General features: G+C 40.5%; 1 protein-coding gene across 25 annotated transcripts in view; it reads left to right on the forward strand.

The window, feature by feature from the left end:
* Positions 1-25,032, forward strand: part of KCNMA1 (potassium calcium-activated channel subfamily M alpha 1) — a 759,311-nt gene that overhangs the window by 562,654 nt on the left and 171,625 nt on the right. The window lies entirely within an intron of this gene.

Below are 25,032 nucleotides of genomic sequence, written 5' to 3' on the forward strand. Positions count from 1 at the left end.
CGTCTTATTAGAGCACATTAGCTCAGGATTCCATTTGTCGTGGGGTTGAGTAGAGAGCACAGCTTAAACTCAAAACAGATCGACGGGCTCTAACCACTTGGGTTAAGGAGAAATTCCTTGTTATGGATTTGGGCATGAAGCCAACTTCTTTCAAAATTATGTTTTTATTTTTATTTGGCACATCCATGGCCATTAAATGATTGTTCAAAGCACAATCCCCTCTTTTTTTAGATAAACCACATGTTTATCTATCAACAAAGCCTCCGCTGTTAAAACAAAAATATGATTTATATACATTCCATATGGCAAAAGAGCGCCTAAAGAAAAGCATTATCATTTTGCTCTTTTATATCAAGTGGCTGGTGGACCTCTCACTGTGTGGATAAATGCAGACCATGTGTTTGTGCTGAAGCCCAAACCCCAACAACATAATTCATTTATTTATTTCTGCACAATCAAGGAGGCCAGCAGGACTGACATGCCGCGGTTGTTTGAATGGAGAGCGAAACAATGTACTGAGTCCTCGGCAGCAGTGCCCTTTGCATGGAGAGAGAGGCAGTCTGGATGTGTTCATGTCCTTGTCGGGGCTGGCTGGGCAGCCACTCCAAAGACCCCAAGGTGGCCATACCTGCTGCACCAGTGTAGGCAAAGAGAAAAAAAACCAACTCTGTCCTCCCAGGGTGGGCCAGGTTAGGATTGTGATTTCAGGGCCTTGCACTGAGCATCCAGCCCCTACCAAAGAGGCTTCTGGAGCCTCTTTGGATGAGGATTGGAGGACAGTCACTCCAGTCCTCATCCTTAGACTGTTCTTAGATTAGGCAGTCAAGGTGACAAACCAGGGTGTAAGACAGGTCTAGCTTGGGCCTTTCTGATACGGCATGGGAGGCAGTTAGCTATGGATCTGGGCTAATATCCTTCCTCTTATTATGTAAGGAGCAGAATTAATAGCTGGCAAGGTGGAAAATTACATCCTTAGGAAGTCCATGAGGCAGCACGAGGTCCATAAAGGAGGCCAGAAGCTCTGCAATCAAAGGTGTGAGACCTCCTGCCTTTTGCTGTCATGTGGATGCCTAATCCACTGCCACGTTCCTTGATGGTGTTGAGGAAATGGCCTAGGTTGCAATAAGAGGGATGTGTGGGAAGCATGAGGACACAGATATGTTAGTGCTCACCACGGGCACCTGTGAGTGATAGTATTTAGAGCAGGAGTTTTTCTAGGTCCTTACCTGCCAAATCGGCTTTATGTAGCCAACTGATAGTTAGCATTGCTCTACATAAAAGAACGAATTGCTTTGGAGCTCCTTCAATCACTTTAGCAACACTAATAGCAAGGGATACCTTGATTTAAAAAATCCTTCTATGCTCATTATGCAGCCAAAGGTCTCAGCTCAACAGAACTCCAAGCTCAGATCCAGCTTACAAATAAAGACATTGCATTCCTTTAAGTGTCTTCTTTAATCCAGGCTGCTCTTGTCCTGCATGGGTGAAACTGAATGGAGGTGGCAGGGAGGTCTGTATAGCTGTGTTTAGAGACAAGACCCTGAAGCCAGATGTAGCCATGTGTCTCCCAGGGATCTTATGTTCAACGTGAGAAGCCCAGACTCAGGATAGAGGACTGTCACCAAGAGAACTTCTCTGGCTCTTTCAATCAAACTCTGGTGGTTTTCTTCCAGGGCATGGCCCATGGGACCAAGCACGTGGTGTGTGGAGCTGTGCTCTGCTTCCTCGTGTTGATGTAACATGGGCCTTGGCAGGGCCCCACCACAGATGGGGCCCCTTGACATGTGTATGTTTTGATTTTGTGGTGCCTGCATGGTAACTAGAGCTGTCTGTCAAGGAAATTAATAAAATGGATGTGATGCTGATTCTTCAGTGCTATTAGCAGCAGGGAGAACCTCTGCCCAACTTTCCTCTGGACCCTGATGGGCCTCACCTCTAAAGCCAAGGACGTCCCCTCCAGCTCAGCTAATCCCATTGCCAAGTTCCTATTTAGGAAGAGCTTGTGGGAAAGGTTGAGCCTGGCCCTGGTGTAACTGAAAACACATTTTCTTCCAGGGGTTATGTTACCACATTATTTCTGCATAGGACCAACTCCTGCCTGTTTGGAAGTAGCTCTCTGAATATGGCCTTTTGACACTGAGATGGTCTTTGTGTTAGAATTTGCTAAGGTACATGACCTGGAAATCACAAGACTTCCCTTCATCTGTTTTTCTCACTTAAAATAGAAACGCCTTATTCACGTGCTCCCCATTCTACATTGCTATCTTTGTGTACTTACCTCCAAATCCCAGATCTTTGTCTCCTTTAGGTCATGGTGAACACCATAATGGTACTCTCCTTGGCATGTCTTATGTATTGTCTCCCATTCCAGGGATCACAAAGCCTTCACTTATTTTTGTTGGGATGGAAAAGTAAATCTACAAATGGATTATTGTTTACAGAAATTGCTTCCTTCTCCAATGACCTCCGTATCCTATGACGGAGAATTCGTCAATATTTCCATGGAGACAAGCAGGCCTATTAGGATGGACAGGGAAGGGATGAGGCTTTGGCAGCACTTGATCCTTTGGGAACACTTAGCATTTCTGGAAGCCAAAGGTAAAGTGTTAGCTCACCCTCTCCCTTGCCCTAGGCCAGTTGTGTCTATTTTTTGGTGCTGCAGAACCCCTGCTAAAAAAAGAGAAACAAGACTATAACAGCAAAGATGCAGCACAGGCAGAAGCACAATGACTATCCACTGGGCTTTTTAATTTAATATTTTTTTTTGTAGAGAGAGGTGTCCCTATGTAGTCCAGGTTGGTCTCAAACTCCTGGGTTCAAGCAATCCCCTGCCTCAGCTTCCCAAAGTGCTGGGATTATATAGGCATGAGCCACTTCCACTGGGTTTTTTATCATGCATGAGACCAAAATGCCAAGACTGAAAGTGGGGGTGATACGTTTAATAAAAGGAAGAGGGACTACTGGCCAGGCATGTTGGCTCACGCCTGTAATCTCAGCACTTTGGGAGGCTGAGGCAGGTGGATCACCTAAGGTCAGGAGTTCAAGACCAGCCAGGCCAACATGGTGAAACCCCTTCTTTGCTAAAAATACAAAAATTAGCTGGGCATGGTTGTGCATGCCTGTAGTCCCAGCTACTCAGGAGGCTGAAGCAGGGAAATCACTTGAACCGAGAAGGTGGAGGTTGCAGTGAACCGAGATTGTGCCACTGCACTCCAGCCTGGGCGACAGAGCAAGAAGACTCCATCTCAAAACAAACAAACAAACAAACAAACAAAAAAGAAAGAAAAAAAGAAAAAGAAAGAGGGACTACTGGTATACAGGAATTACAAAAGAGGCCCAGCCTGGAGGTACCAAGAAATATGGGGCAATGCTTCTTTATCTCCCCATCAATGTCACACTCAAAGATACCTACCCTAGCACCCCAAGTCATTGTCCCTGAAAACCTCACTCCTGTGCGGATATATCTCTGAATTGATCTAAAGTTTTTAGGAATCTTTTTATATTTTTACCCTATATCTTTGGGAGTAATGAATTTCTTAAGTTTGCTAACTACTGTTAACATTTTTTTTTCTGGCTCTTTGTCCTTAATTTACTCCACTTAAACTTCAAGGCATGCCCTCTACAGCTTCTGGTGTGCTAGGATTTAACAAATCTATGCCGATTTTATATCTAATACATTTAGGAAAGAGATTCAAGCTGGCAATCCAGGGGTCCTCCAGCTCAGCAGCTGCTGTTAAGGACAGGTTAAGCATTTTGTGCAGTAGGATCTTGTTTGAACCCCTGAGTTCCTTTAAGGAGTTCACACGAACGTCCTGATGCCTGTGAATTATCTGCATTGACATTATCAGCCAGCCCCGGAACATCCTGTTCATTTGCCACTGTCTGATCTCTTACTCCTAGCCTGTCAGGCATCTCCCTGCTGTCTTCTGTAAAGACCCAGGCAATGAACTTACTTAACCTATCTGCCTCAGCACTGAATAAGTGGCCACACTTACTCTCTACTTGGCTTCCTCACTTGGATGTAATTTAAGATCCACTGATTTTTTGTTTGTTTGTTTTTGTTTTTGAGTCTTACTATGCATACTGAGCTTCTCTTCAGCATATGAGGTTTCAAGTTGGGGCTTGGCCTGCCATCTTTATGAATTGTGCTATTATTCTTACTAGGATTAGCTGTCTTTGCACATGACAAATTGTGCGTCTGTATGTGTGTGAGTGTGTGTGTGTTTAGAGGGTGATTAACTCTTAAAATTGTTTTTCCATCTACATTGAGACTTCCAATTTAGCACATTTAAATTATTCTCACAATTGCCAACTATTTTAACTCTGTTAATCTATCATTTTATACACACACACACACACACACACACAACCTAGAGCACGGTATGCTCTCCATGATTATTTCTTTGTTGAATAAATCAGTTTTGAGAATGAAGAAAATATGTTATGTATTTCTTGTGTTTTTTTTTTTTCCCCTATGCCACAAGATTTGGAATTTGCGGGTGAAATGTTACTTAATATCGATAACAACACATGCTCCTCTATCATGTTTTCTGTTTTTGAATGAGAAAGCACTAGAGAAATCAGACGCATGCTATTCAGATTGTATCTTGGCTGAAGTGGATATGGCTGGACACACAAAGTTTTTGTCCTAGCACTAACCATAGCCAAGGGAATCATTTAAATATTTTTAGTCTGGGTTATGTTTATGTGTATATGTGTGCTTGTACATATGTATGTATAGAATTAGTCTGGTTTAGGAGCTAAAAATATAAATCAAGGACTTTTAATAATAGCTAAAAAATACTGATTCCCATGTGCTAAATCCCGTATTAAGTGCTTTAGCTGCAATGTCACATTTAATTCTCACAATGACCCTACCCAAACTTGTCACTATTATTATCCTTCTTTTACAGTGGCAGGCACTATAGGTTAAAAGAAGTTCAACAACCTGCACGAGGACGTATAGTTTGGAATTGACAAACTCAGGTGTTCAACCCCAAGCAAACTGGTTCCAGGTTTGCCCTTGAGTATACTGAAAGGAAATGTGAGAAACAATAAGAGAAAATTTTAGCTAGTGCCATTATCTTAGCACAAATCTTAGCTTTCTATAGTTCATTGTATGTGAACTATTGATGCAATAGAAATGCCCTGTGCACCTACCCTATTCCAGACAATGCGCTAATCCCATCAGCATCCTTATGGCTAGGAGGCTCTGGTATGCTTCAGAAAGCTTCTGTTCTGACTTGGATGTGTGGGCACATGTTTGCATAGCTCCATTCTGTGCATCTTCTTTACCTTTCTCTCTGCCAAGCTCTATAAAGGCAGAGGCCACTGCATCATAACAGGTACCCTAGGCTGGGCTGAGTCAGGGTAGTGAATGAACTAGGCTCCCAAGAAGGGATTGGCATTACACACTGCTGTATTGAGGAGGTGAGACTAATTGGAGTCTAAACTAAGTGGGTCTGAAGAGCTGGGGATGACTTAGGTAGGTCCTTCTGGGAGAAAGTAAGTATATTAGGGTTCCCTACAGAAACAGCAACAGTGTGTGTGTGTGTGTGTGTGTGTGTGTGTGTGTGTGCGCGTGCGCACGTGCATGCACTCGCATGCACATGTGTGAGAGAAAGAGAGAGATGTTGATTATAAGGAATTGGCCCACATGGTTATGGTGGCTGGGAAATCCCAAGCTCTATAAACTGGAGACCCAGGAAAGATAATGGTGTAGTCTCTGTCTGAGTCTGAAAATCTGAGAACCAGTAAAGTCAATGGCATAAGTTTCAGTCTAGATCTGAAGGCAGGAGGAGACTGATGTCCCAGCTTAAGACTGACCATCCGGCAGAGGGAGCAAATTCTCCCTTACTCCTCCTTTTTATTCTATTCAGGCCTTCAGTGGGTTAGATACCCACATGGGGTGGGTTGAGGGTGTGGGGGTGCCAATTTGCTTTACTCAGTCCACAAATTCAAATGTTAATCTCATGCAGAAACACCCTCCACCCTAACAGACACACCCAGAATAATGTTCAACCAAATATCTAGGTACATCATGACCCAGTCAAATTAACATTAATCATCACAGCAAGCAATTCTTATTGTCTAGTGGGTATAAGCTCTGCTAACCAGGTTGAAGGAGGCATACCAGAAGCAGAACTCAACCTTGCGTGGCAGGGTTGGACTTGACAAGGTCTCTGAAATGGGGCCAGGATTGCAACGGATAAGGATGAGATTGAGGTGACTCTCTGCTTAGGAAAGAACAACTGGTGGTACCAGAGTAGAGAGTTTGTCTTGTAAAGTAAACTCACATGGTGGAAATTAGATAGGGAGATGCAAGATGTTGCTTACTCCATTACCCATGGACAATGTCACCCTAACCACAGATGGCACTGTGACAGCAGACTTCTGCACATATTCCTCACTAGTGAAGAGTAGCTCCCAATACAATTATACTCACTTCTTTGGTAATCTCAATTATTCTTATTGCTTTTAGATACGTAGATGACTTCCATATTTGTATTTCCATAAAGAACCTCTCCCCTGAACCTGGCATCACTGATTCGACTGCTGCTCAACATCTATATTTGAATACCCCATCTCCTCTCAGACTTACCATATCCACAATCGAATTCCTTTTCTTTGTCCACAAACCTGTTCTTCGCTCATTTTACTATTGGCGATGCCATCCCTCCCATGGCTGAAACTAAAAATTCTGGAGTCACCCTTGACTAATTTTTAAAAATTTATTTATTTGCCCTCAAACACCACATTCAATACAGCAGGAAATCCTCTTGGTTCAAGTTTCAAAATATTCCCAGAATTGGAGCACTTCTCACCACCTTACTACTAGCTCCAAACCACCATCATGTCTCTCCTAGAATATTACACCAGCCTCCTAACTGGTCTATCTGCTCTGCCCTTACCACCCCACCTCCAATCTATTTTCAACAAAGCATCGAGAACAACCTTCTCAAGCATGAATCAGATCCTGTCACTCTTCTGCCTAAGTCTCTCCATAGGGTCCCATCTCATCTGAATAAAGTCCTTACAATGGCCTGCAGGTCCTAAGCAGTCAGGTACCTGGGACCTCACTGGCCTAAGTCCTAAGTGTTCTCCGGCTTCTCATGTTAGCCACACTCCCTTGAGCTGGTCTAGGGATTTTTACTTGTTTTTCCCTCTGGCTGGATATTCCTCCCCTGAGCAACTGCTTGGCTCCCCTCTGTCCAACTCTTCTTGTCTTTGCTTAATATTAATTTCTCAGTTGAGTCTTTCATCTAAGACATTAGAACTGCATTTTTAAAAGGGATTAAAATTGAATTTTTAATTGAAGTATAATAAAAGTGGCATATAATAAATGTACAACCTGTTAAATACTTATACCCTCAGTGCTCATGTAACAAGGACCTGGATTAGAAACAGTACATTATAAATATCCCAGAACCCCCTGTTTTTTTTAAAATAAGTCTGGTGATACTACATGATGGGGTCTGTTTCTGGATTCTCGTGGGAGAAATGACACCACCACAATACTGAGTTATCCAATCTATGAATATGGTATATCTCTTATAGAGGGATACTTTATGATTCAACAACTTCCCTGGCAAATACAGGAAAATCAAGAAGAAAGTAACTAAGCTCATACAAGTTCTCTGGGGCTTGTGAGGGTCTCTAGCCCTACTTCATATTCTCTAGGAAGTATATAGCTATTCTCAGCTTCACGGGTGGATAAAGTTTCCATGTGGAAAAAACAGAATTGCATTTTAGGAATTTGCACACCCTCCCCCTCCACACGCCATACATCCACATCCTTATTTACTCCCTTGTCTTTGTTTTTTCCTGTGGCACTATTTGGTGTTTATTGCCTCTTTTCCCTGGGACAATGTGAGCACTGTGAAGATGGGGCTACTTGCTGAATCCTTAGTGCCTAGAACAGCGCCTGACTCATAATAGGTACTCAATACATGTTTGTGGAATAAATGAATGCATCAGTTGGCCTCAGCCTAGCCTGGCCAGCCTGTATTACAGACAGCCGGGTGGGACCAGGACCAGCAGGGACTTGTAATTTGGTGTGATTTTGGTGCGGAAAACTTCTTTCTTTGCTACTGTATGTGATTCCCTTGCCAAAGTAAAGAGCTTGGATTCAACGTAGAAACGTGAAATGCAAAGCTCCATAATCCTTGGCGAGGATTGTGCGGAGGCTGGTTAGATTTGGTTATAAACCACTTTGACTGCCAGAAAATCCAGTCAGTGTGTTGTTTAAGTTCACAAATCAAAATAAACACCCATGGATTGAAACGAATTTGCTAAACCCTAGTATCCCGTTTGGGTCAATGTCATTGTGTACCCGTTTTTCACCCTACTTAGATCCCATTAGATCAGAGGCTTCCATGTGGGAGGATGCTGGCTCCCACAATGCCACTCAGTCTGACCAAGCCCACTAATGCCCACCTGAAAGTAGAGTAATTTCTGTGAAAACCATTTCCAATAAAGAGAGAAGTAATCCATGAGCTATTAACAGGGATTCATTTCCCCTATGGCCCTGGTAATTTCTAGAACATTGAATTAAAGAGTTCTCAGACCTTTACAAATTCTCAAGGCAAACATTATTAGCAAAAAGAAGCCCATACAGCAAGTTAGAAGATTGCCAGAAAATGTCAATGGAACTTCTGAATAAAATAAAAGAAGTAGAAACTCCTTTCCCCATCTTCTCCCCTTCTCCCGCCTTCCACCTAACATGATTAGAAAGTCATTTCATGTGTCTTATATGTTTGGTGAATCAAAGGCAAACGTACATGATTGATGGTGACAGGGAACACATTTAACTCATTATTCTTTACTTTGCAGCAAAATGATTTGTGTAAACTGTCTGCCTAGCATTAAAGGTAAAGCAAACTTAGAAACCCCAAAATGTTATATTTTCATCTAATATTTTCCTTTTGGTTTTATAGCTGTAATCACATATGGATTCTTTTATTTGGGTCTTGGCATGGACTGAACAAAGAGAAAGGCAGCACAGAAAGATTACATAACATACACGCAAAGCCCGGTGCCCAGCGAGGATGGAGCCCAAGAAGCAGCAATGGTCAGGACTTAATGCGAAAATCCAGTAGAAGCTGACACTCACCCTGGCCCTTCTCAGCTGGCAGGATATTGTCACTGATGTGAAATAAGGGCCATCTTCTTGAACAAGCCTCTGGCCAAGCATCAGTCTGAGCTCTTTCAGAGATAATTGGCCTTTAATTAATTGCACGCATTCCTGAGTCCACCTGGGCATCCACCGGCTGGGTCTACTCTACCTCCCCACTCTTTCAACTTTTTCACTTTGGTTTTTTGAGTGCCATCTACTGTTAGTGATTGTTACATGAAAATCGCAAAATCCTATGTAAGCCATAAGGAATAAAATCTCAGATTTCCTTAAGTCTGTTGGTTATCGTTGTCCTAAGGTGATACTAAGTATGAATCTATGTCCAGAACAATGATGAAGAATTTGGAACTTTGAGGCAACTATTCTACACATCTAGGGGCTGCAAAACAAGGAACCACCATCAATTTGATGCAATGGGTGTTCTGTTAAGAGCTTTGGAATTATAGTAGTACTTTATGTTTGCACAGCACTTTTTGGTTTACATGATATACTTTTTTTTTTTTTTTGAGACAGAGATTTCGCTCTCTCACCCAGGCTGGAGTGCGGTGGTGTAGTCTTGGCTCACTGCAACCTCCGCCCACCTCTCCCCCTGCAACGCAGTCCCCGCAGACCCCAGGTTCAAGTGATTCTCCTGCCTCAGCCCCTCAAGTAGTTGGGACTGCAGGCACGAGCCCCCACGCCCAGCTAATTTTTGTATTTTTAGTAGAAGCAGGGTTTCACCATATTACCCAGGCTGGTCTCAAACTCCTGACCTCAAGTGATATGCCCGCCTCAGCCTCCCAAAGTGCTGGGATTACAGGCATAAGCCACTGTGCCTGGCCGAGAGACACATTTTCACTTAAATTCTTTATTTGACCAGATACACAAGGATTTTGTTGAATATCATATGGAAAACATGCCAAATGCAAAGAACCTAGTGCCTCTGACCTTTCTTCAGCTGTAGAATAGTAAGCCACAGGACCCATTACCATAGCTCTTTGGGAAGAGGAAATCAGAAGATGACTTCTGGTTGCACGGCTGGTTGGAGAGTGGTAGAGCTAGGGCCAGAACTCTACAACATCATTGGCTTCTCAGCTCAGCGCTTTCCCCACTGTTACACATTGCTTCTCCAAGAGAAATGTCTTGCATGTAAACACTGCTTTGTTTTATATTCAAATCAATAGCGTCTAAGAATAGAAACTACTTTGCAACATTTGTAAAACGAGCTTATCCTAGGTTTCCCCTCAATCATGAAAAACTATAAAAAATTAAGCTATTTTCCAAGGTAGGATATACATATGTCTGCCCCATTCCCTTAGTGGTGGCTTAGTCTGGAAAAGACCCAGGCAAGTGCTGTCTTGCCTAGACCATAATGCCTTGTAGTGGGAGGATGTATTGCTCAAGTGAAGGGACGTAACTGAATACGGAAGGGAGATGATGACTGATTTGTTGAGGGAGATGTAAGAAAGCTATAAAGTTTAGTCTCAACCATTTGAAAGAAGGAAGCAGTAGGTTAGAGTGCAGTACGATAGACTTCCCATGTGTGAAATGTGTCTGTAAAGTGGTAGTGAGATCCGGACGGGTTAGCTAGTGCTAATAAAAGGAGGAAAGAAAAATATCTGGAGAAAAAAATATAGTTAAGCCTAATATTTACAGACGCCTTCTGATCATAACCAAAATATTCAAGTAACTCAAGCAATTCGAGTGGAGGTGTTGGGGCTTTGGATTGATGTCCTCAAGGTTATTAGCAGAGTAATCCATTTGCATTATGGGAAAATGCTGAAGTACATGGTCCCAATAAGATTCAGAAACGATTATAGTTTTCCAGACATCTCTTTCATTTTATTTTTTAAAGTAACATACAGTAAAGTTGATTTTGTGTATGTGTAGTCATGCAACCACCACCACAATCAGGATACAGGATAGTTTCCATACCCCCAAATTCCCTCATGCTGTCATGTTGTAGAGTCACACCCTCCTGTCACTCCTATGCCCTGGCAACCACTGATCTATTCTCTGTCATTACAGTTTTGTGTTTTCAAGTCTGTCATGTGAAGGCATCATGGAGCATGTAACCTTTTGAGACTGGCTTTTTTCATTTAGCATAGTCCCTGTGACATCCATCCAGGTTGTTGCATGTATCAGTATTTAGTCCTTTCTGTTGCTGAATAGTATGGCATCTTATATGGAGGTACCAGTTTGTTTATCCATTCATCCATTGGACACCATTTAGGTTTCCTCCAGTTGGGGCAATCATGAATACAGTTGATATAAACATTTACATGGAAGTCTGTGTGGATATAAGTTTTAATTTCTCTAGGGTAAGTATCTCGAATTAGGATTGCTGGATTATAGGGTAAGTTTATATTTAGTTTTAAAAGAAACTGCCAAAGTGTTTTCCAGAAGGGCTGTACCATTTATCATTCCCATTAGCAGGCAATGCAGGAGTTTCTGTAGTTCTGCATCCTTACCACCACTTGGCATTTTCAGTACTTTTTATTTTAAACAGTCTAGTAGGTGGGCAGTGGTATCTCATTGTGGTTTTCACAAGTATTTCCCTACCAATGTTGAACACCTTCCCAGTGGTTATTTGTCATCTGTATATGCTTTTTGGTGAAGTGCTGGGTCCACTTTAATGGAGTCGTTTCTTTGTTTTCGTTTTTTACTGTTTAAGAATTCCTTATATATTTTGGATATCTTGTTGGATATACAATTTGTAAATATTTGCCCTGATCTGTAGCTTCTGTTTTCATTCTCTTAACTTAAACTTTCTTTCCTGGAAAGAAGTTTTGAAGTTGAAATATTTGGAGTTTTTCTTAAAAGGTTAAACATTGGGTTATCATATGACTCAGAAATACCACTCCTAGATATCTACCCAAGATAAATGAAACTCTATATATTAGTTTCATATGGCTACTGCATAAATTACTACAAACCTAGTTGCTGTAAATATCACAAGCTTTTTTTCCTTCCTTTTCTGGAGGCCGAAACTTGGAAACTGAGTTTCAGTGGAGTTAGAGTCAACATGGTGGCGGGGCTGGTTTCTTCTGGGGGCTCTAGAGGAGAATCTGTGTCCTTACATTTTCTAGCTTCTGGAGGCTGACCACATTCCTTGGCTCATATCCCTGTCATTGCATCACTCCAACATTGTGCTTCCAATGTCACATCTCCTATTTCTTGTTCTTTAACCAAACCTCCTTTAAAAAGACAGTAGAGATTACATTTAGAGCCCACTCAGATAACCTTCCTATCACAAGATCATTAATCACTTCTGCAAAAATCTACATTCATCCCACATGCAAAATACATCCACCTCATTCTCCCATCTCCAAAAGTCTCAACCCTGAAAACAATTCAAGTTCAAAATCAGAGCTGAAGATCATCAACTCACATGTCCCAATGTCATCATCTAATCAGTTATAGGTGAGACTTTGGGTGTGATCAATCCTGGGACAAAATTCTTCTCCATTTTTGGATCTGTGAAACTAGAAAACAAGTACTCTGCACACCAAATGCAATGGCAGGACAGCCATAGGATAACGGCTATAGACAGTACCATTCCAAAAGGGAGAATATGGAAGGACGAAAGGAGATACCAGTACCAAACAACTTCAGTTTCGAATATGGCAAACTCCATTGAGCTTCAAGGTCTACATACAATGTTCTGTTGCTTGAAACGGGCATTACAAAGTTTGAATCCTGCAAATGTATTCTTTCTCAAAATTGCTTTGGCTATTCTAGCGTCCTTGTCTTTCCATATATACTTTAAAATCAGCTTGCCTATATCTAAAAAAAATTCCTCCTGGTGTTTTGATTGGAATTGTATTAAACCTATAGACCAATTTGGGGGAGCACTGACATTTTTACTATGTCGTATCTTCCAATCCATCAATATGGTCTCTTCATCTATTTAGGTCAACTTTAACTTGCTTTACCCAGTGTTTTATAGTTTTCAGCATCAGGATCCTGTACATGTTTTTTTAGATTTATATGTAAGTTTTACATTTTTGGAGCTATTATAAATGACATCTTAAAAAAATTGGGTTCCAATTGTTCATTGGTGGTATGTAGAAGTATACATTATTTTTCTGTATTGACCTTGCATCTGGCAATCATATTGTACTGGCTAGCACTTCTTGCAGAATATTGAATAGAGGGAATGGGAGTAGACATCTTTTCTTTGTCACCAGTCTTCAAGGGAAAACATTCATTTCTTTCACCATTAAATATGATATGAGCTATAGATGTTTTATAGATACCCTTCTTTTGAGCTTGAGGAAGTTCCTTCCTATTTCTATTTTGGTGAGAGTTTTATTTTTTTCAATCATGAATGGATGTTGAATTTTGCTAAATGCTTTTCCTGCATCAATGTATAGGATCATGTAGTTTTTCTTCTTTAAACTGTTAATATGGTAAATTACATTGATTGATTGTACACTATTGAACCAGCCACCATACATTCCTGGGAGAAACCCTAGTTAGTGTGATTATTTTTTATATATAGGTAGATTTGATTTGTTAATACTTTTATGAAGAATTTGTGTGTATGTGTTTATGTTTTTTGGTGTATATTAGTTTATAGATTTCTTAGAGTGTCTTTGATTTTAGTGTCAGGTAACGCTGGTTTTATAAAATAAGTTGGAAATCTTTCCCTTCCTTCTATTTTCTGGGAGAATTCGTGTAGAATTGGTGATTTTTTTTTCTTTAAATATTTAGTAGTATTTGCCAGTGAAACAATACTAGGTTTAGGCCTAGATTTTTTTTTTTTTCTGAAAGTTTTTAAATATAGATTCAATGTCTTCAGTGGTTACAGGACTATTCAGGTTACATAGTTAATCTTGGGTGAGTTGTAACAGTTCAAAAGTTTTGAAAAATTGGTCTAATGTATCTGAGTTTTTCAATTTCTGTGTGTAGAGCTATTCATAGTATCCCATTATTGTCCTTTTAATGTGGGCAGTGATAACCACTCTTTCATTCTTGATTTTGTAATTTATGTCTTCTCTCTTATTTGTTGCTCTTACTAGATATAAAGTTTGCTGATCTTTGTTAAAGAATTGGCTTTGGTTTTATTATTTCCTGTATTTTTTGTTTGTTTGTTTCCTTTCTGCTTGCTTTAGATTTACTTTGCTCCTCTTCTCTAGTTTCTTCTTAAGATGAAGCTTAGATTTTGGATTTGAGACTCTTCTTTTTTGGTGTAAACATTTCATACTATATATTTCTTTCTGGGCCCTGCTTTAGCTGCATTCCACAAATTTTGATATGTTGTGTTTTCATTTTTGTTCAGTTAGCAATATTTTCTAATTTCACATGAAACTTCTGTGATCCATGAATTATTTAGAAGTGTGTTGCCTAATTTCCAAGTATTTGGATACTCCTCTTATCTTTCTATTATTGATTTGTAGTCTGATTCCATTATGGTTAAGAACCTACTTGGCATGATTTCAATTCTTTTAAATTTGTTAAGGTGCATTTTATGGCTCAGAATGTAATCTGTCTTGGTGAATGTTCCAGGTGAGCTTAAAAAGAATGTATATTCTGCTGGTGTTGGGCAGAATGTTCTATAAATGTCAATTAGTAACAGTCGGCTAATGGTGTTGTTCATTTCTTCTATACCCTTGCTGATTTCCTGTCTACTAGTTCTGCCTCTTACTACGAGAAGGATGCTGAAGTCTCTAGTTATAACTGTGGATTTGTCTGTTTTAGTTCCTTCAGGTTTTGCTTGGTGTGTGTTTGAAAGTCTGTTAAGTGCATATACTTTAGATTGTTATGTTTTCTTGGTGAATTGACCTTTTTATCATTATATATTATCCCTATATCCTTGTAATTTTCTTTGTTCTGAAGTCTACTTTATCTGATATTAATATAATCACTCAAGCTTTCTTTTTTGATTGGTGTTTTCATGCAAAACAGTATATCTTTTCTCATTCTCTTTTGTTTGAACCAAACCTATCTTTAAAACTTAAGTGATCTTCTTATAGACAGTTTATAGTTGGGTGATTTTTAAAAAATCGATTCTTTGAATGTCTCTTTCTTGATTGGTTGTATTAGATAATTTATCTATAATATTATTATTTATATGTTTGGATTTAGGCCTAATATTTTATTTGCTTTCTGTTTGTTTCCTCTGTTTTAGTTTTGAAAATTAGACTAATTTTTCAAAACCTTTAACTCTCTTCTTTCTTCTTTTGAATTATTTTGAACATTTTCAGAATTTTATTTTGTCTGTGGTGTTTCTTATTATACTTCTTTACATAGTTTTTTAAAAAATTGATTTCTCATGGGATTGTAATGTACATACTTAACTTTTTAAGTCTACTTGGATTCAATGATTTGCCTCTTTAAGTGAAATGTAGAACCCTTACCAAGCTATAGGTTTCTTTACCCTCCCCATTTTATGTTATAGTTGTATTATGTATTATAGCTGTTGTAAACTATATCAACGTTATAATTTTTTTGCTTTTATCTATCTATTTTAAAGAGTTCAAGAGAAGTATAGTCTCTTATATTATTCTAATATTATTAATGTTGTTGTTTTCTCTTTGTTTCCTTCATTTTGTTATAATTCCTGTTCTGTTTGTCCAACTTATGTTAGCAGTTCCTTCAGAGACATGCTCTGGCAACAAACACTGTTTTCTGTCATCTGAAAATATCTTTATTTCACTTTCATTACTTAGGGACATTTTGGTGGATATAGAATTCGGGGTTCAACATTTTAAAAGCGTTGTTCTATTTTCTTCTTGCCTCCATTGTTTCTGATGAGAAATCCATAGTCATTTGAATTGTTGTTACCTATAAGTAATGAGTCATTTTTCTCCCATTGCTTTCTAGATTTTCTGTTTGTCTTTAGTTTTCTGTTGTTTGATTACAGTGTGTCTAGGCATTATCCTTTTGGGTTTATCCTGTTGGAGTTCATTGAAATTCTTCAACTGCTAGGTTTGTCTCTGGGGAAGTTTGAGAAGTTTTCACTTATTGTTTCCTCAAAATTTTTTTTTTTTCTGCACCATATTCTTTCTGCTTTCCTTCTAGGATTCCTATGACACAGATGCTAAATCTTTTTCTAATGTATCAGAGGACCCTAAGGCTCTGTGTGAAACTTCTCAATACTTTTTCCTCTCTGTTGTTGAAATTACACAATTTATATTGATCTAGCTTCAAGTTCATTGACTCTTCCCTCCATCATCTTTGCTCTGTTGTTGAGCCCATTCAGTGAGTGTTTCAGTTATTGTATTTTTTGTTATTGTATTTTTTAATTGTAGTATTTCCATTTGATTTTTAAAATTTTGAATTTTAAATTATGCATCCTGTCTTTTACTTCTTTACAAATGTGTTCTTTCTTAGTTATCAGGAAATAGTGGTTGCTTTAAGGTTTTTGTCAGATATTCCAACATCTGTGTCATCTAGGCGTTGGCATCTGCTGATTGTCTTTTTCCATGCAAGTTGAGATTTTCCTGGGTTACTCCTATGGCAAGTAATTTTTTATTGTGTCTTGGATATTTTAATTTTTTTATTATGAAACTCTGATTCTTATTTAAATTTTATGAGAATGTTGATAATTTTATTTTGGAAGGTAATGACCTGCTTTATTTTATTTTACTTCATTATTATTAGTATTATTATTTTGAGATGGAGTCTCACTCTGTCAACCAAGCTGGAGTGTGGTGGTGCAATCTCGGCTCACTGCAACTTCCGCCTTCTGGGTTCAAGTAATTCTCCTGCCTCAGCCTCCCAAGTAGCTGGGATTACAGGTGTCCACCACCACGCCTGGCTAATTTCTGTATTTTTAGTAGAAACGGGATTTCCATGTTGGCCAGGCTGGTCTTGAACTCTTGGCTTCAGGTGATCCACTCGCCTTGGCTTCCCAAAGTGCTGGGATTACAGACATGAGCCACTGTGCCCGGCCTGATCTGCTTGATTTTAGGCTGCAGGTTCTTATGAAGCTTCTATGGGTTGTGATTTCAGTGTTAGTTGAGTTTTCAAAGCGTTGGCAGTGCTATTTGGATCTGTCCAATATTGCCCTCAGACTGGGTGGTGGTCTATATTGTAGTTTAGTTCTCATAATCTAAATATGCTGTGTAGGGTCAGTTTCATCCATACACAATTTAGCATGAGCCCCAGAGTTTATAAACAATTTAGTGACTACTTCCCCATGTCCTCTTTCTATGTGATCTCTGCGATATTTTCAGGTTCCCTGGGGCCTTCCTTTTTGATCTTTTGATGGAAGGGCTGCTGAGGCTTTAGTTATCCGGCTTTCTGTATACTTTCTGTGATTGTGTTCACATCTGGGGCCAACTGGTGGAAGGACAGAGAGAGACAAAAAGCAATAGGCTTTTGTTTTCATTCTCTCAGGACCATAGGTTTTTTGGCCAGAGAGGAAAATTCTCCTATCTCCTTTAATCTTTTTCTGGCTTGCATTGTCACCACTGCTACTGCCACTACTAGATGGCTTGCTGTTGGGGCACAAGAGGAGAGAAAAAGAAAGGAAAGAAGGAAAGAAGGAAGAGAGGAAGGAAAGGAGGGAGGAGGGAGGGAGGGAGGGAGAAAGAGTGATTTCCTCCATTTTTTCTAAGAGTTACCTCTCATTAGTTAGTTCTACTATGAGGCTACTCCTGGAGGTTTTTTGTCCACATCCTGATGATCCCTTCCAGGTTCTGGCCACCTTGAGGTCAGGCTAGAGGATACCAGAAGAGAACAATGGCAAATTCACTGCTGATTTGGTGGTATTTCTAATTTGGGTCTTCTTCCTCAGTCTACCTGCCATTGTCTATTCTCAGTGTCTTCAAATAGCTACTCCATGCATTCTGTCCAGGTCTTGGAACAGCATTCAGTGAGAGAGACAGGATGAACTGTGATTACTCCAACTCACCCAGAACCAGAAACTCAGATATCTCTTTAGCCGCCATATTCTACGTTTGCCCTTTACAGCCAGAATGGGGAGAATATTGCCTTTAAGTCAGGGTCATTAGCATCATAGCTTTTTAGCATATTCAATAATCATTCTCTGTGGGGCAAGTTTCAGGTAGTTCACCTGTTTTTTTTGTTTTTGTTTTTTTTAATCAGAGCCTATGAATACTATAATTCAGCAAACTGCATTACAATGGCATCTGGTACGTCTCCTGGTAGAACAATGTGAAGTGGCCGTTTCAACTTCAAACTCATTTGACTGATTTAGAGAAACTTAGGGGCACCTGTAACATGGCACTGAGATCAATTTAGGCAGCCATCTGCCATCTTGAAAAATGGCATGCAATAAAACGTTTGAACTGAGTATAATATTTATAGTTTTTATCATTAACTGCCACACGTATTTCATGGTAACAAGAGTGATGCAGTCCCAGTGATTAGGTTTTCATGTTCAGATAAATACAGGGGTCCTGTCTTGATGGCTGTACTCTGTATGCACTGGAGGATGGGAAGTGGATGGAACTAATTGATGTCTATGAGCGAGAGTCATCACTTCCTCTCTTTTTTCCATACCCTGTAAGTAGATAGGGTACCTCTGCTCACACAGAAGTAACATATATCTCTGTGCGCACTGATGCTGGTGTGCCGAAGCTCTTTGTTGTCAGTCTGGCTGTGGAAGTCTGTTTATTCCTAGCATACCTATGGCATTGCTTTTTAGGGTGATGGATTCTATCCATTTCTCCTTTTTCTAGACTGGGACAAAATAGGTATAATTTCTTAAGAAGCTTCTGTTGATTTCTTGTTTTGGCTAAAATTTGGCAATGAGAAGGACATTTGTATCTGTGGTTGAGTATTTTTTTTCCTTCTCCTTGAATAGACTAGAGAGGCAAGAACAAGTGAAAGAAGAATATTTGATGCCCCTTCAGAATGGGATTGGGTATCCCAGTCTAACTGGGATTAAATTTGATCATCTGAAGATCTCGGATTGTATTTCCCTGCCATATGTACCCAAGGACCCCTATATTATCCAAAGTTGCTACCACAGCCCTCACTCTTCCTGTTATCCCTGGCTTGTGAAGTGTGATGGTGGTTGTGTGGCTGTGCAGTGGGCAGGAGGATGGGATAGGGCGAGGATTATGAGACTCTGATTAGGACATGATTTGCTGTAAGACCTGGGGAAGGTCTTACAGCCTCTCTGAGTTCCCTATTTGCCTGCTGTAAAAAATGGAAGAGCTTGTGGTATTTTTGAAAGATTATCCATATATGAAAGCACCTACCCCTCAGCCTATAAATTCTCTCCTTCCACTTTCTTAGGAGATGGAGGTAGATACTGTTTGGCTTTCTATTTGCGATGAGATTTGAGACTGGGTCAGAAGTGGATCACTGATGGGAGAAGATAGAGGAATAAGCCTGATATAAAACCACCCTCTAAGGTGGCATAAAGGCATCCCTACCTACAGTGCTTCCAGTTTTGTGTTGCCAACACTTTTGTAAATGACTGATGTCGGGGAAGGTCCCTGGAGCTCTTTGTGGTGAGATACGGAGTCAGCAGAATTTTCTGACTGAATACATTTTTTAGGGTGGCAGCATTGTTCATCAACCTAAATGACACTGGTTTTCCCAACCCCCTCAGCCTCTCTGGAAATTCACCCTCCACTCCCTAAGGCTAGATGATTTTGTCTGCATGGATAGGTGAGAACTAGGTGCATCTGTCTAGTTTTTCCCAGTCCTCTGCAACAGTGAAGATTTGCTGACTATTCTTTCCCATATGTTAATGAAAACCCATCCAGCAAGTGCAGCTTTGCCCAGGGAGAGCCCTGCAGTGGCGTTGACTGGAAGGAGAACAGCTGTGTGCTGGAATGAGTTACCTCAGTGGATAGAAATGTATTTGACTTGAACTTGCTTATGGGACAAGTGAGCATAGGGACAGGGAGGGGTCTCTTTACCCAAACAGGATCATAGCAAGTCCTCTCCCTCTTCCCATCTTATACCAACTGCAGGGTGATGGCCTGCCTGGCAGTTTTCTGGGGATGCTGAACTACAATGAGTGGTAAAACATTCTAGAAATGCAACGAGAAATAGAAAAGTGTGCTTCCCAGAACTCTTATCAGGAGGCAGAAAGTTTGAGATCACTTTGAATACTTTAATAAGGTACTTGAGGGAATACTTTGATAAGGCCTTTGGGCTAGGAGGGTTAAGTCCCCTCCTCCCAAGTGGCATGTTCAAGTAATGACAGATGTTTTATAACTTGCTTTCTAAAAAGCATGGGTCTGCTTGACTGCAAAACTTTTCTTTTGCTAAATATGCAAAATTGGGCTCAAGATTGAATTACTAGGGTCAGTAGAGACTTGAGGATTCTAACCAGGGATCATTCCTCTCTCTATCACCCCACCTAGTGCTCTGCCTCTCCTCCAAATACAAACTGAACAAGTATTTTTAAAAATAACATTTTGAACAAGTTCTTTTATTTTTTAATTTTTTTTTAAGCACACTCATCCTGTGAACCAAGGATATGCCAGGTATCCATTCAAAATCAATCTTGGAGGCAGGGCTGGAAGTGAGTAGCAAAGCCATTTGATAGGAAGGAGAATGAGAGATAAGAATAGTGTGTAGGGAGTACTAACTGAGAGATGTGGGCAAATGTCTAGTGCAGGAACTACCAGGAGCTAATTCATTCTGATTATCAGAGTGCTGCTTGCCCAGGGCTCCATTCAGAAAGCCAGGCTGGGTGATCCTACATCATGTTAATGGTGCTACCCACACATGATCCATTTTCTGTTTTGGGAGATCATCATGTCTCCTCCAAATACCAACTTCTCCCTTATCATCATATCTACCCAGAGTTCACTTGCTGGCCATTAGGAAAGTCCATGGGTGGTAGGGAGGACCTCCAGAGAACACTGCTATCTTTTGGGGACAAACTCAGGCTGCTTAATGTTTCTCTTCAATTCAGAGAACCACTGGATGATCACTGATGTTCCAGCCTTTTCTGGCAGCAGCTAAGCAATAGGAAGCCATGAATCACAGGCCCCACATCTAATTGGCATAGTTTCTTTGTCTGAACAGTAGAGCTATCTTGCCTATCATCACCATCATCAGCATCATCAGCATCATCACTATCACTCATTACTTATAATGACAGCTGACATTTATAGACTGTCGACAAGGTACACACTCAATAAATGCCAGCTTTTAGTATGATGAGAATACATGCTCACCTGTGCATAGCAAGTACTCCACAAATGTTAGCTATTTGCCAGGCACCCTGCTAAGCACTTTACATGCACCACCTCATTTCGGCTGCCTTCCTAGGAGGTAGGTACTAGTGTTGCTCTCATTTTGCAGGTGAAGGGAATTAAGGCTTGGCGAGGTTATGCTCCTTGGCTCAGGAGCACATGATGAGGCTGGGATTTTTTGATGCCAGAGGCTGCATGAATTTAGGCACTTCCCTACTGTACTCAGTGAGCACTCAGGATCACGGTTTCCTCCTCAAAGGAAAACTGCTAAGCCCAGCTAAATACCTCAGCAATTTATAGGCTGCCCACTTTCAATCTCTGAACCAAATGTCTTTTTGATGAGGCCTAAAATCCACTCTAGGAAACCGCAGAAGGGAATTTCTGAAATCGCTTCTAACTTCCTGTGAAAATATTCTCTAACTGGCAAGAGATTGTCCAGATAACAATGAATACACAATAAAGCTGGTGCTTCTGCCTTTGCTACCTGGCTCACAAATAACCCATTTGGCTTCCCAATCACTCTGATACCTAAAACTAGCAGAATTTATGCTCGCGGCTGGAATGGCTCTGTTCAGCCAGAAAGCAAAAGTTTATGACCGAACCCTTTGCTCTGAAATGAAATCTAGTCTCTTTGGCGCGACTTTATTAGGCCATATTGTACAGCGATAGGAGACATAAGTACCCAGAATCTGCTGTCACTAAAACGGGACTGGGTTGGCAAGCATTTTCGTCCTCACACTCAATACTGTGTCCTAAAATGGGAAAGTTGAATAGAAATTAGGGATGCAAATCAGGGCTGTTTTCTGAAACTTTATTTTTAATTGAATTCAATATAGTCATGTCATTGCTTCTGTATCTACACAACCCACATTCCAATGGAGATTAAGCTATTATTGGGGTCACTGCATCAATGGAGAGAAACTAAGTAGGTAAATCTGGACCCCTGAAATATTATTTAGGCTAATTATCACAACAGCGCAAATACTTGGATACACATCTTGTGCTTAATTATCTAAAAGCTTTCTCTGTAACTGGCTCCAATATCTAGCAATAGTTCATGGAAAGCATTCTTTTTCATCTCCGGTTCAAATCCTTTAGGCTGTAATCTATTCTTCTGAATCTCTGATCCTCAAGGCATCAGGAGAATACTTGCCCCTTATTCTTCAATGTCTTTGGGAACAGCTGCTTGCTTCTCAAAGTGTAGTCGTTCTACGGGAAGCATCGGTATCATCTGCGAGCTTGATAGAAATGCAGACTCATAGACTTGACCCCACCCCAGGACTAACGCATGAGAAACTGGATTTTACCAAGACCCTTGGGTGATACACATGCATATCAAAATGTAGAAAGTACTGGACTCCAAGTTTCAAAGGACTTATTATTAAGTAAGCCCTCAGACACATCCACAGGTGAGACCTTGTCATTTGTTAACAGCAGTGGATGGTGGGATTCTCACCAAACTGTCTAAAATAGTAAAGATCCTTCAAGGGCATAGGCAACTCTCTAGTTTTTTGTGTTATCAAAAGCAAGCTCCTCATTCCTATGTGGATTCAAATGTTCTTTCTAACTCCCTTCCTCTTCTCCCAGTTTTTTTTTTTTTTTTTTTTTTTGTAAAGATTGTTTTGGCCTCAATTTTAGAATTTAGGAGTAATGAACTTGCTAAATATCACCTTCCCTGGGCTCAGTCTACTTCCTGTTGAATTGTTGTTTGACTTTACTTTGGAATCCAAAAAATGAAGACAAGGAGAAGACAAGGAGGGCTGAGTCACAAGGGGAAGATAGAATAGGCATGAGATGGGGAGGGACGGGGCTTCCTCTCCCAGAGGAATGCAGGCAGGACTTCTAGCTAGTAGGAATAACTCCAGTTAGATTGGTGGCAATATACCAGTTCTTGAGAGTTTTGTCTTTCAAATTCAAGCCTCCAAGTTATTGGATTTAGAATTTAGAAAACCATAAGCCACTTGCTAAGAAGCCCAAGATGTTCCGTAATGAAAAATTTCCCAGAAAATATTGTTCATAGTAAGAAGTTTTTTTGGAAGTGTAAAAATGACCCAGTTATACATACTCCCTGGTAGATCCTAAGAGTGCAGAATTTTTTTCCACGCTCAGAAGCAGAATTGGTTGACTTCATGTCCCACTAAATGCTATGAAGTTATTCATGCTTACTTATGATTAGGTGCCTGGAAAAATTGTTCTTGTTTGTTTAGGTCTCTTTCTCCAGTTTTATCTTGCTTAGTTCAACTCAGCAGATATTAACTCAGCACCTCTTATTTGCAAAGTACTGTGCTGCTTGTTCTAGAAGATACAGAGCTGAGTAAGACAGCCCTTCCTTTAAGGAGCTTTCAGTCGATACGGAAACAGAATTCTACTTCATTGTAGTTCTCTTCAGATGTCAGGGGAATCAAATGCTGTGATGCTACTTAACGCTAATCACCACACATGGAGCACTTACTAAGTGCCAGGTACTGTTCTAAGCATTCTGTACTGATCATCTCATTCAGCCCTCACTGCTTCCTGAGAGATGTGTGCAGTTACTATTCCCATTAAAGCAGGGACAGCACAGCGTATTGGTGAAATGAGGAAAGGCCTCAGAGAGGAGGTAGTTTATGACTTGAAAGTTACAGGAAGCATTGGATTTTGACAACTGAAAAAGGTCATAGAGAGACATATTTGTGATAGAAGGGTCAAGGGAAACAGAGATTTCAGGGTGGGAAGTCAGGAGAGGAAGTTTTTAGATTAACATATCCCATCTTCTTGAGCTGCTTCTTGAAATAAAGGATTCTGTGATGAAATATCATGTTCTGGCTGGGCTCAGTGGCTCACGCCTGTAATCCCAGCACTTTGGGAGGCTGAGGCGGGCGGATCATGAGGTCAGGAGATCGAGACCATCCTGGCTAACAGGGTGAAACCTCGTCTCTACTAAAAATACAAAAAACTAGCTGGGCGAGGTGGTGGGCGCCTGTAGTCCCAGCTACTCGGGAGGCTGAGGCAGGAGAATGGCGTAAACCCAGGAGGCGGAGCTTGCAGTGAGCTGAGATCCGGCCACTGCACTCCAGCCCGGGTGACACAGCAAGACTCCATCTCAAAAAAAAAAAAAAAAAAAAAAAAACAACCACACAGAAACAAAATTAACCGGGCATGGTGAAGGGCGCTTGTAGTCCCAGCTAGTCGGGAGGCTGAGGCAGGAGAATGGCGTGAACCCAGGAGGTGGAGCTTGCAGTGAGCCAAGATCGCGCCACTGCACTCCGGCCTGGGTGACAGAGCCAGACTCCATCTCAAAAAAAAAGAAAAAAAAAAAAAATTCATGTTCCCCCCTTGGAGATTTACAATTCCTCTTATCATGTTAAATACTCTAAGGAGCATTGTACTAAAAGTAAAATAATAAAATTAAATAAAACAAGTTGGCTTTGTTAAATTCTGTGCTTCCCAAGTTTATTTCATTCATTCAGAAACTATTATTGAGCTATGACTATGTTCCACGCATGGTTCCAGGCAGTGGAGATTCAGGTAAAAATCTGTGCCTTTGACATTTCCCACATTCTAGTAGGAGCCACTACAGAATCCCCTCCCCATTCTCCTTTGTTTCAGAGAACACCTGCTATTAAGTTTTGTCAAGTTCATTCTGTGAAGTATTAGTTGAGAATAATTCTGCCTTTCTGGAGCAGGGGAAATTGTGGGAAGTTAGATTTTTAAGACAGAGTGGTGCCATGTTGTGAACCAGCACAGTTCCAAGTGTGGTCCATGGTCCATGGATGGGGACTGTGAGCTGTTTGATACTCATCC

The sequence above is a fragment of the Macaca fascicularis genome, chromosome 9, assembly GCF_037993035.2.
Source record: "Macaca fascicularis isolate 582-1 chromosome 9, T2T-MFA8v1.1".
NCBI lineage: Eukaryota > Metazoa > Chordata > Mammalia > Primates > Cercopithecidae > Macaca > Macaca fascicularis.